This window comes from Oncorhynchus keta, chromosome 14 (genome assembly GCF_023373465.1).
Source record: "Oncorhynchus keta strain PuntledgeMale-10-30-2019 chromosome 14, Oket_V2, whole genome shotgun sequence".
Lineage (NCBI taxonomy): Eukaryota > Metazoa > Chordata > Actinopteri > Salmoniformes > Salmonidae > Oncorhynchus > Oncorhynchus keta.
In genome coordinates, this window is record NC_068434.1 from 5,451,173 (window position 1) to 5,462,966 (window position 11,794).

Sequence of the window (11,794 nt, forward strand, 5' to 3'; positions counted from 1 at the left end):
ATTAGGGCTACTGTCAACATCATCATTAGGGCTACTGTCAACATCATCATCAGGGCTACTGTCAACATCATCATTAGGGCTACTGTCAACATCATCATTAGGGCTACTGTCAACATCATCATTAGGGCTACTGTCAACATCATCAGGGCTACTGTCAACATCATCATTAGGGCTACTGTCAACATTATCATTAGGGCTACTGTCAACATTATCATTAGGGCTACTGTCAACATTATCATTAGGGCTACTGTCAACATCATCATCAGGGCTACTGCAGCATTTCTCATGGTAAATAGACATGTTGATGGCTAGTTGAATAGGCAGGTGTGTGTGAGGGGAGGTCAGCTATTTACTACAGGGCTGCCAAGAATGAAACGTGGGAGTTGGAGGGTTGAGGTCAATTCACTGTCAACTCGGGCACTCCGGGAGATGTATTAGAATTGTATTTATTTAAATAGGGAAGTCAGTTAAGAACAAATTCTTATTTTCAATGAGGGTCTAGTCATTGAACAGTGGGTTAACTGCCTGTTCAGGGGCAGAGTGACAGATTTGTAACTTGTCAGCTCGGGATTCGAACTTGCAACCTTTCAGTTACTAGTCCAACACTCTAACCACTAGGCTACCCTGCCACCTCTACACTCTAACCACTAGGCTACCATGCCCCCTCTACACTCTAACCACTAGGCTACCCTGCCGCCTCTACACTCTAACCACTAGGCTACCCTGCCACCTCTACACTCTAACCACTAGGCTACCCTGCCGCCTCTACACTCAAACCACTAAGCTACCCTGCCGCACTGCCACGAGATCACAAGAGATTTGACTGATCTTGTATTTTTTAACTGAGTGTTTTCCTATTTGTCCTGAATTATTCATATTAAAAAGTGACATTCCAGTCTCCCTTTTCATGTCATTTAACAGCTGATCTACTGAGCAAAAGGCGCATCTCAATAGACGGTCCAGGTTAGTTAGAGGCTGATGACATCACAACTTCCCATCAAACCAACTCCTTTAACTTAAACAGTTGAACGACTTTTTAAACGAGTTGTCTCAGAAAATAGTTTGTTACCCTTTAAGTGTGTGTACTGTACTGTATTTATACTTGGGATATCGCTTTTCAACAGGAAAAGTTCAACCATCTCTGGAGTACATCTTTACGTTCACCCACATCCTGGTGATTGTGAGGAGGACCAACTTATCTGAATGACTACCCTGCCCCCTCTACACTCTAACCACTAGGCTACCCTGCCGCCTCTACACTCTAACCACTAGGCTACCCTGCCTCAATGGGAGAAATACATTCATTGGTGGACAGCAGAGATGATGCTTCAACCCTATCCAGAAAATGTCCATCCTTTTTCACCGACAAAAAAAAGTTTTGTATGAATGTAACTCTTGACGGACCGACAGATATGTTAGCCAATTAGAAAAGAGCAGCACGCACACTGACCAATGAGAAAAGAGCAGCACGCACACTGGCCAATTAGCAGCACGCACACTGACCAATTAGGAAAGAGCAGCACGCACACATGACCAATGAGAAAAGAGTAGCACACACCACTGACCAATGGGAAAAGAGCAGCATGTACACTGGCCAATGAGAAAAGAGCAGCATGTACACTTGACCAATGAGAAAAGAGCAGCACGTACACTTGACCAATGAGAAAAGAGTAGCACACACACTGACCAATGGGAAAAGAGCAGCATGTACACTGGCCAATGAGAAAAGAGCAGCATGTACACTTGACCAATGAGAAAAGAGCAGCATGTACACTTGACCAATGAGAAAAGAGCAGCACGTACACTTGACCAATGAGAAAAGAGCAGCACGCACACTTGACCAATGAGAAAAGAGCAGCACACACATGACCAATGAGAAAAGAGCAGCACGCACACATGACCAATGAGAAAAGAGCAGCACGCACACATGACCAATGAGAAAAGAGCAGCACACACACTTGACCAATGAGAAAATAATTAATCCCATTTCTAACTTGGTATCCGTTCTCAACGTGCCAGTGTGGCGGCAGACTTAATTAAGGTCATTACTTTACGCAGGAAGAACGACGGGACGTAGTATACAGTCCGGTCCGAAAGCCCAGGCACACAACAGGATGTAGAACTACGTGTGAAAACAACTGCTTTTCTTTGATTATTTCACTGCCGTACTGTGTTGGATCTTGTTCAGCCATCTTGTCTCAAGAGGACCACAATGGAAATAAGTCCCCGTCTTTATTTCCTCCATGATTTTATTCATGTGAATTAATGGCTTTTAGGTTTTATGTGTGCTTGTTTTTTTTAAATGGTTGAATTACTGAACTTAAACGTCTTCTTGGGTAATGACGCTACAAGCTTGGCACACCTGTATTTGGGGAGTTTCTCCCATTCTTCTGCAGATCCTCTCAATCTCTGTCAGGTTGGATGGGGAGCGTCGCTGCACAGCTATTTTCAGGTCTCTCCAGAGATGTTCGAACAGGTTCAAGATGGGCCACTCAAGGACATTCAGAGACCTGTACCAAAGCCACTCTTGCATTGTCTTGGCTGTGTGCTTAGGGTCGTTGTCCTGTTGGAAGGTGAACCTTCGACCCAGTCTGACGTCCTGAGCGCTCTGGAGCAGGTTTTCATCAAGGATCTCTCTGTACTTTGCTCCGTTCATCTTTCCCTCGATCCTGACTAGTCTCCCAGTCCCTGCTGCTGAAAAACATCCTCACAGCATGATGCTGCTACCACCATGCTTCACCGTAGGGATGGACCCAGGTTTCCTCCAGACATGATGCTTGACATTCAAGCCAAAGAGTTCCATCTTGGTTTCATCAGACTAGAGAATCATGTTTCTCATGGTCTGAGAATCCTTTAGGTGCCTTTTGGGCAAACTCCAAGCGGGCTGTCATGTGCCTTTTACTGAGGAGTGGTTTCCGTCTGGCCACTCTACCATAAAGGCCTGCTTGGTGGAGTGCTGCAGAGATGGTTGTCCTTCTGGAAGGTTCTCTCATCTCCACAGAGGAACACAATAGAGCTCTATCAGAGTGACCATCAGGTTCTTGGTCGCCTCCCTGACCAAGGCCCTTCTCCCCCCAGATTGCTCAGTTTGGCTGGGCGGCCAGCTCTAGGAAGAGTCTTGGTGGTTCCAAACTCCTTCTTGTGCCCCGACACAATCCTGTCTCGTAGCTCTACGGTCAATTCCTTCAAACTCACGGATAGTTGGTTTTTGCTCTGACAGGCCCTGTCAACTGTGGGACCTCATATAGATGTGTGTGTCTTTCCAAATCATGTCCAATCATTTGAATTTACCACAGGTTGGACTCCAATCAAAGTGTATAAAAATCTCAAGGATGATCAATGGAAACAGGATGCACCTGAGCTCAATTTCGAGTCTCATATCAAAGGGTCTGAATACTTATGTAAATAAGGTGCTTCTGTTTTCTATTTTTAATACATTTGCCAACATGTCTGCACGGTAGTAATAACACATGAGTATTAAACAGTCTGTCATGCCATCTGCAAATCCCATAGACTAGGACACACAAAAGTGCCTAAAATGCTTCCTTATTCATGTTTGGATAAAATTACACTAAACTATATTTTGCGGGTGCTTGTTTCAACAATTTTCACATACAATTTCAACAATGAATGAATGTCACAACTGTTTAGTCCCCAGAAAACATTGCTTTGAGACACCATTCACGACCGTTTATTATTGGATCCCTACAATGGTAATGACATGCGTGTGTTCAATGATTTTCTAATTTATTATCGCATATCATGATGCGTAAAATTGCAAAAGAGCGCTCGTTTTGCATGGACCATTGCCCCGGGGTCTAAAGAGTTATCTTGAGGACCAATGGAAAGGTCTAAAATGTACACACTCCTCACACCCGGGGCACAGGGCTATGCAAAACGAACTTGCTCATTGACAAGTGAGCGAGTCCCCCCTGCAAGCTCCTTCTCGTCTCTGATTGGCTGGCCTGCGGTATCGTCAAGTCATTAGTCGACTTTCCCGGTTTCTCCAGCTCAAACAAGTCAACACGTTTGGAGTGAGGATCTCCGCTGCGCAGTCTCGCTGCAATATGACTGTGGATGATTGCGTGTTATATTAAGAACTCCGTCAAGCCTTGTGAAAACCGTGAACACACGTTCCTTCTACTCGTGATTTGCAAGTGGATATGCTGAATGTAAGGACAGAGGAAACCTGCGGCTGAATATCAGTAGAAGCTCACAGGTTTCGTTGGAGAAAGTGCTCGTTTTATTCTAGTGGGAAAGATATATTAAGGATTCTGCAGGTACTTATTCTGAGGTGAGATATTTTCCTTTTTATTGTCTACTCTTGGTGTAAATATTTGGATTTTATCCATTTGCTTTAGAGTTTAGTTTGGGAATAATTTCGACCCGTATTGAACGAATGTCACAATATGCGGAGGTGTTCTGTGCGCTCTGAGAGGACGGCGATGTGTGCAGTCAACTGTGTAGGTTGCTGTTTCTGGGGGTGTATTTTGCGTTATTATTTTTTTACTGCGTCTGACTTGTGAGTTTTGTTGCGATTCAAGCGCTATAGGGGTTTATTTGGATTCGTTATTTCTGCTTTGATGAATATACGGAATAGATTTGTGGCCTAATAAATGAACATGAAAAAAATAGTTGTCAAACCCAGTGGTTTTCAGTGTACCATCAACTGATTCCTTTCCCTCTGCCCAGAGTACCCATGAAGTACCCCCTCGTTTTTCTAGTAAACCTAGGGTCTCTTGAAGTCTTCTCAATTACCCCTGTGGATAGACTAAGTACCCCCAGGGGTCCTAGTATCCCTTGTTGGGAGCCACTGGTCAACCCATGGGACCTAGGTGGGTTGTATGCTATGCTAGCTAGTATGATTTGACTAAAACACACAGCAGTCACTTCTTCTGTCTACTGCAATGACTGGCTATGCGGAAACAGGTTGATGGTATTGTTGCTGTATTTAAGAGTGTTTTCCTCACTAAAGCGCAGAATGTACTTTATAACGGGACCTGTTTTCTAACATGATATCGTTTACATTACTACCTAGGTGGTTTGTTTTTATTTACCTCCTCATCAGAGTCCCGTCCATGGCCTTTTCTTAACTACAAGGTTTAGTTAAAAAAAAAAAATCTATATAGATAGCCCCTAGATAGGTTTCCCTTAGCCCCCATTCCCAGGCTTCAGCCGGTGAACCAACGATATCTAGTTCTTAATCTCCGATTCTATTTCTTAATGCTGTAGGTGAGTGACATTCTTCATGCTTTAGATTATTTAACTAAGGGAGGAGGAGGAGGGGGGCTGTTTATCTAGGCTCCTCCAAGAATCCCCTTCTCGTCCCTGTTCTCTCCCCCTCATCTCGCTTCGCTCTTCCATTTCAATGTTAATGTATGGGCTTTATTGGCATGGGGAGCATATATGTTTATATTGCCAAAGCAAGTGAAATAGATGAATAAACATGAAACAGTAAACGTTACGCTTACAAAAGTTCTCAGCATAATTAAGACATTTCCAAAATGTCATTATGTCTTTAATATACAGTGTTGTATATCTTCTCCTCTCTTTCATTACCAAGGCTTTACATGAGTGTTTGTTCTTGACTTTCTCGGATAATCCCTACTGTTGACCAATCATTTTGAAATGTCTTTTTATTATTCTAGGAACTTTTGTAAGCGTAACGTTTACCGTTTAATGTTTATTCATCTATTTCACTTGTTTTGGCAATATAAACATATATGTTTCCCATGCCAATAAAGCCCATACATTAAAATTCACTGGTTGCCTTTTTTACAAATCTTGCTCTTTGTGATCTCGCTGTGATCTCGCTGATCTCGCGGGTATTTGGGCTGATACGGGAGTTAATCAACATTGGATTTGTTTTCGTGTTCTTTGTGTCTCTGTGTAATAATCTGAAGGGAAATGTGTCTCTAAAGGCGTTTGCATATATTATGACGACATTTTGTGACGTTTCTCTTCATGTTGGACTCGTTTTTTTTTCACTGTTCGGCGACACAGCATTTTTATTCATGGAGGCAACCTACGTCCCCTTTTATCGGTGATTGGTCAACAGTAGGGATTCTACAGGAAAGTCTTTGTCGTTCAACGAGAGACTGGTTTTAATCCACTTTTTTTAAAATTATTATTATTGAAAAACACTGCACCAAACATCTCAGTTAGAGGCAACTAAAGATGTCTTTGGCAAAACGTCAAAAATGAATGACAGATTTCTTGAGTAATCAGATTAAATTAGACTATGTTGAGGAAGTGTATACTGGCTATGGCGTCTTATAATAGACAAAATATTATTTCCACTTTTTTCTCGTTTTTTAAAAAGGGGATGTGCGGTTTGGCAAGCCGAGTTGGGATGCATTAATATGGTCATACATTTGGCAGGTTGTTAGAAGTGCAGCTCAGTTCCCACCTCATTTTGCGGGACAGTGAGCACATAGCCTGTCTTCTCTTGAGAGCCAGGTCTGCCTTCAGCTGCCTCTCAATAGCAAGGCTATGTTCACTTAGTTTGTACATAGTCAACGCTTTTATTAATTTTAGTCAGTCACAGTGGTCAGATATTCTGCCACTGTGTACTCTCTGTTTAGGCCAAACCTCTCTCTCTCTGCATGACTCCACCCAGGCCTGAGGCGGGAATAGGGATTTCCTGTGTACTGTTTACAGCCCAGGATAACTGATGGTCTCACTGTCAGTGACTGAAGTCTGCAAAAAGTATAAATACTTGAGTAAAAAAAAAAATAGTAGTGTACACTGCAGTAATTACTGTAGCTTTTTTGTTCTATCATCTTTACATAGAAGGGAGGTCTTTTTCCTTCAGGAAAATACAGAAATACAGAAATACAAAACAAGCACATTTTCCATAACCTATAGGTAGGTAGGTAGGTAGGTAGGTAGATAGATAGTGAGGTAGGTAGATAGGTACGTAGATAGATATATATATATATATAGATAGATAGATAGTGAGGTAGGTAGGTAGGTAGGTAGATAGATAGATAGATAGATAGATAGATAGATAGATAGATAGATAGATAGATAGATAGATAGATAGATAGATAGATAGATGAGAATGGGCAGGGTAGTATTCACTATAGTTAATTAAAATGTTTTCACAGACTAGTGTTATCGGGACATTTCTGTAGTAGTGAATACTAGTACTACTAAATACTAGTGTATTTACTATAGTATACTACAACATTCTATATTTAGTACTACACATGATTGAGGGATTCTACAGTGTTTAGTATATTATTCTACAGAATAATACAATTGACGAGAATTGCACAGTAAACTGTATACATTATTTATTTTGTTGTCATGTGGGATTGTAGTTCGTCACTAATCACTACCTAAAACATGTCACTACCCTTTTACTTCCATATCATGGCCTATGACAAGGATTGGGAGGCAGGTAACCTAGTGGTTAGAGTGGAGGGGTGGAGGGGAGGCAGGTAACCTAGTGGTTAGAGTGGAGGGGTGGAGGGGAGGCAGGTAATCTAGTGGTTAGAGTGGAGGGGCGGAGGGGAGGCAGGTAACCTAGTGGTTAGAGTGGGAGGGGTGGTTAGAGTGGAGGGGTGGTTAGAGTGGAGGGTTAGGAGGGAGGGGTGGAGGGGTGGTTAGAGTGGAGGGGTGGAGGGGCGGTAGGGGTAACCTAGTGGTTAGAGTGGAGGGGCGGAGGGGCGGCAGGGCAACCCAGTGGTTAGAGTGGAGGGGGCAGGGTAACCTAGTGGTTAGAGGGAGGGGCGGCAGGGTAACCTAGTGGTTAGAGTGGAGGGGCGGCAGGGTAAGCTAGTGGTTAGAGTGGAGGGGCGGCAGGGTAACCTAGTGGTTAGAGTGGAGGGGCGGCAGGGTAACCTAGTGGTTAGAGTGGAGGGGGCGGCAGGGTAACCTAGTGGTTAGAGTGGAGGGGCGGCAGGGTAACCTAGTGGTTAGAGTGGAGGGGCGGCAGGGCAACCTAGTGATTAGAGGTAGAGGCGGCAGGGTAGCCTAGTGGGTAGAGCGTTGGACTAGTAACCGGAAGGTTGCCAGTTCAAACCCCTGAGCTGACAAAGTACAAATCTGTCGTTCTGCCCCTGAACAAGGCAGTTAACCCACTGTCCCTAGGCAGTCATTGAAAATAAGAATTTGTTCTTAACTGACTTGCCTAGTTAAATAAAAAATATAAATTGAATCGGTTGTTTCCGTGTGGCGAGAAAGTACCCTAGTTCTTTAAACACGACTCATGGCCATCAGGTGGTGTGATAATGACTGGGCGGAGTGTAGTGCCAAGGAATGACTGGGAACAGATTGGTATTGGTGTAAACATAGGATAGGGAAACACGTGGTTATGTTTATTTTTAAGTCATGGATATTACCGTACTGCTATTTATAAACCAGACAGTCGCTTTTGTATTTGTGCGTGGAATTATTTTGGATTTGCCTGGTTAAATGAAGATGTCAACATGTAGTAAATGTGTTAACTCATGAATATATATATATATATATCATATATACTATATGTACCTTCTGTGTTTGTATTATTTATTACTTAAGTCAATGAATGATGGTTGTGTTTTTTTTAAACACACAGCCAGCGAAGTTACTTTCTAAACCAGCCGTCCGTATATATCTGGTGTCAATCTGTTCCTTTTGTTCATGCTTGCTTTGCTCCACACACACACACACACACACACACACACACACACACACCAAGTGGCTTAAACAATCCAAACAGCAGCGTGCAAAGTTAGCCTTTGTTTCGGCTGAGGCGTTGACTCGTATATAGTCTCATGATCTCCATCTTACCGCCAGAGAGACACATGGTGCAACAGATGCTACTCTGATGTAAATCACTGTGGTGTGTTCTCACTCAAGGAGATGGGATGTGTGTGTACAGATGAGGGAGTTGTGTGTGTGTGTGTATGGATGAGGGAGTTGTGTGTGTGTACGGATGAGGGAGTTGTGTGTGTGTGTGTGTATGGATGAGGGAGTTGTGTGTGTGTACAGATGAGGGAGTTGTGTGTGTGTGTGTGTATGGGATGAGGGAGTTGTGTGTGTGTGTGTGTATGGATGAGGGAGTTGTGTGTATGGATGAGGGAGTTGTGTGTGTATGGATGAGGGAGTTGTGTGTGTGTGTGTATATGGATGAGGGAGTTGTGTATGGATGAGGGAGTTGTGTGTGTGTGTGTATGGATGAGGGAGTTGTGTGTGTGTGTGTGTGTATGGATGAGGGAGTTGTGTGTATGGATGAGGGAGTTGTGTGTGTATGGATGAGGAGTTGTGTGTACGGATGAGGGAGTTGTGTGTGTGTGTGTGTGTGTGTATGGATGAGGGAGTTGTGTGTGTGTGTGGATGAGGGAGTTGTGTGTGTGTGTATGGATGAGGGAGTTGTGTGTGTATGGATGAGGGAGTTGTGTGTGTGTGTATGGATGAGGGAGTTGTGTGTGTGTGTATGGATGAGGGAGTTGTGTGTGTGTGTGTATGGATGAGGGAGTTGTGTGTGTGTATGGATGAGGGAGTTGTGTGTGTGTGTATGGATGAGGAGTTGTGTGTATGGATGAGGGAGTTGTGTGTGTGTGTATGGATGAGGGAGTTGTGTGTGTGTGTGTACGGATGAGGGAGTTGTGTGTACGGATGAGGGAGTTGTGTGTGTGTGTGTGTATGGATGAGGGAGTTGTGTGTGTGTATGGATGAGGGAGTTGTGTGTGTGTGTATGGATGAGGGAGTTGTGTGTGTGTGGATGAGGGAGTTGTGTGTGTATGGATGAGGGAGTTGTGTGTGTGTGTATGGATGAGGAGTTGTGTGTGTGTATGGATGAGGGAGTTGTGTGTGTGTATGGATGAGGGAGTTGTGTGTGTGTGGATGAGGGAGTTGTGTGTGTATGGATGAGGGAGTTGTGTGTGTGTGTATGGATGAGGGAGTTGTGTGTGTGTATGGATGAGGGAGTTGTGTGTGTGTGTGTGTATGGATGAGGGAGTTGTGTGTGTGTGTGTATGGATGAGGGAGTTGTGTGTGTGTGTATGGATGAGGGAGTTGTGTGTGTGTGGATGAGGGAGTTGTGTGTGTGTGTATGGATGAGGGAGTTGTGTGTGTGTGTGTATGGATGAGGGAGTTGTGTGTGTGTGTACGGATGAGGGAGTTGTGTGTGTGTGTGCGGATGAGGGAGTTGTGTGTGTACGGATGAGGGAGTTGTGTGTGTGTGTACGGATGAGGGAGTTGTGTGTGTGTGTGTGTATATATATATGCCATTTAGCAGACGCTTTTATCCAAAGCGACTTACAGTCATGTGTGCATACAGTCTACGTATGGGTGGTCCCGGGAATCGAACCCACTACCCTGGCGTTACAAGCGCCATGCTCTACCAACTGAGCTACAGATGGGATGTGTGTGTGTGTATGGATGAGGGAGTTGTGTGTGTGTGTGTGTGTGTGTGTGTGTGTGTGTGTGTGTGTGTGTGTGTGTGTGTGTGTGTGTGTGTGTGTGTGTGTGTACGGATGAGGGAGTTGTGTGTGTGTATGGATGAGGGAGTTGTGTGTGTGTGTGTGTGTGTGTGTGTGTGTGTGTGTGTGCAGGGGGTGGAGAAGGATAAATCCCATCTATGGCTTGTGTCTTTGACCCACCCATCACACACCCCTCTCCTTCCCTGGCACTCGGGACGACATGAATACACTTCCTGAATAGAGGCAACGGCGTCTTTTTGTAGGCACTAACTCTGACATGGCCAAAGCCTATGAGGAAAATTTATGGAGGTTTTTGGACAAAGCCTAGTGGTTAGAGTGTAGAGGTGGCAGGTAGCCTAGTGGTTAGAGGCAGGTAGCCTAGTGGTTAGAGAGTAGAGGTGGCAGGTAGCCTAGTGGTTAGAGGCAGGTAGCCTAGTGGTTAGAGGCAGGTAGCCTAGTGGTTAGAGGCAGGTAGCCTAGTGGTTAGAGGCAGGTAGCCTAGTGGTTAGAGTGTAGAGGTGGCAGGTAGCCTAGTGGTTAGAGGCAGGTAGCCTAGTGGTTAGAGGCAGGTAGCCTAGTGGTTAGAGGCAGGTAGCCTAGTGGTTAGAGGAAGGTAGCCTAGTGGTTAGAGTGTAGAGGTGGCAGGTAGCCTAGTGGTTAGAGGCAGGTAGCCTAGTGGTTAGAGGCAGGTAGCCTAGTGGTTAGAGGCAGGTAGCCTAGTGGTTAGAGGCAGGTGGCCTAGTGGTTAGAGGCAGGTGGCCGAGTGGTTAGAGGCAGGCAGCCTAATGGTTAGAGGCAGGTAGCCTAGTGGTTAGGGGGAGAGGCAGGTAGCCTAGTGGTTAGAGGGGGAGGCAGGTAGCCTAGTGGTTAGAGGGGGAGGCAGGTAGCCTAGTGTTTAGAGGGAGAGGCAGGTAGCCTAGTGGTTAGAGGGGGAGGCAGGTAGCCTAGTGGTTAGAGGGGGAGGCAGGTAGCCTAGTGGTTAGAGGGGGAGGCAGGTAGCCTAGTGGTTAGTGGGGGAGGCAGGTAGCCTAGTGGTTAGAGAGGGAGGCAGGTAGCCTAGTGGTTAGAGGGGGAGGCAGGTAACCTAGTGGTTAGAGGGGGGAGGCAGGTAGCCTAGTGGTGAGAGGGGGAGGCAGGTAGCCTAGTGGTTAGTGGGGGAGGCAGGTAGCCTAGTGGTTATAGGGAGGCAGGTAGCCTAGTGGTTAGGGGGGGAGGCAGGTAGCCTAGTGGTTAGAGGGGGAGGCAGGTAGCCGAGTGGTGAGAGGGGGAGGCAGGTCGCCTAGTGGTTAGAGGGGGAGGCAGGTAGCCTAGTGGTTAGAGGGGGAGGCAGGTAGACTAGTGGTTAGGGGAGGCAGGTAGCCTAGTGGTTAGAGGGGGAGCCA

General features: G+C 45.3%; 1 protein-coding gene across 1 annotated transcript in view; it reads left to right on the forward strand.

Moving 5' to 3' along the window:
- Window positions 1-4,030: 4,030 nt before the first annotated feature.
- Window positions 4,031-11,794, forward strand: part of LOC118377301 (ras-GEF domain-containing family member 1B-A-like) — a 146,154-nt gene continuing 138,390 nt past the window's right edge. The window contains exon 1 of the mRNA XM_052460856.1: window positions 4,031-4,294. The gene's annotated coding sequence lies outside the window, so the exon portion shown is untranslated. The remainder of the gene's footprint in view (window positions 4,295-11,794) is intronic.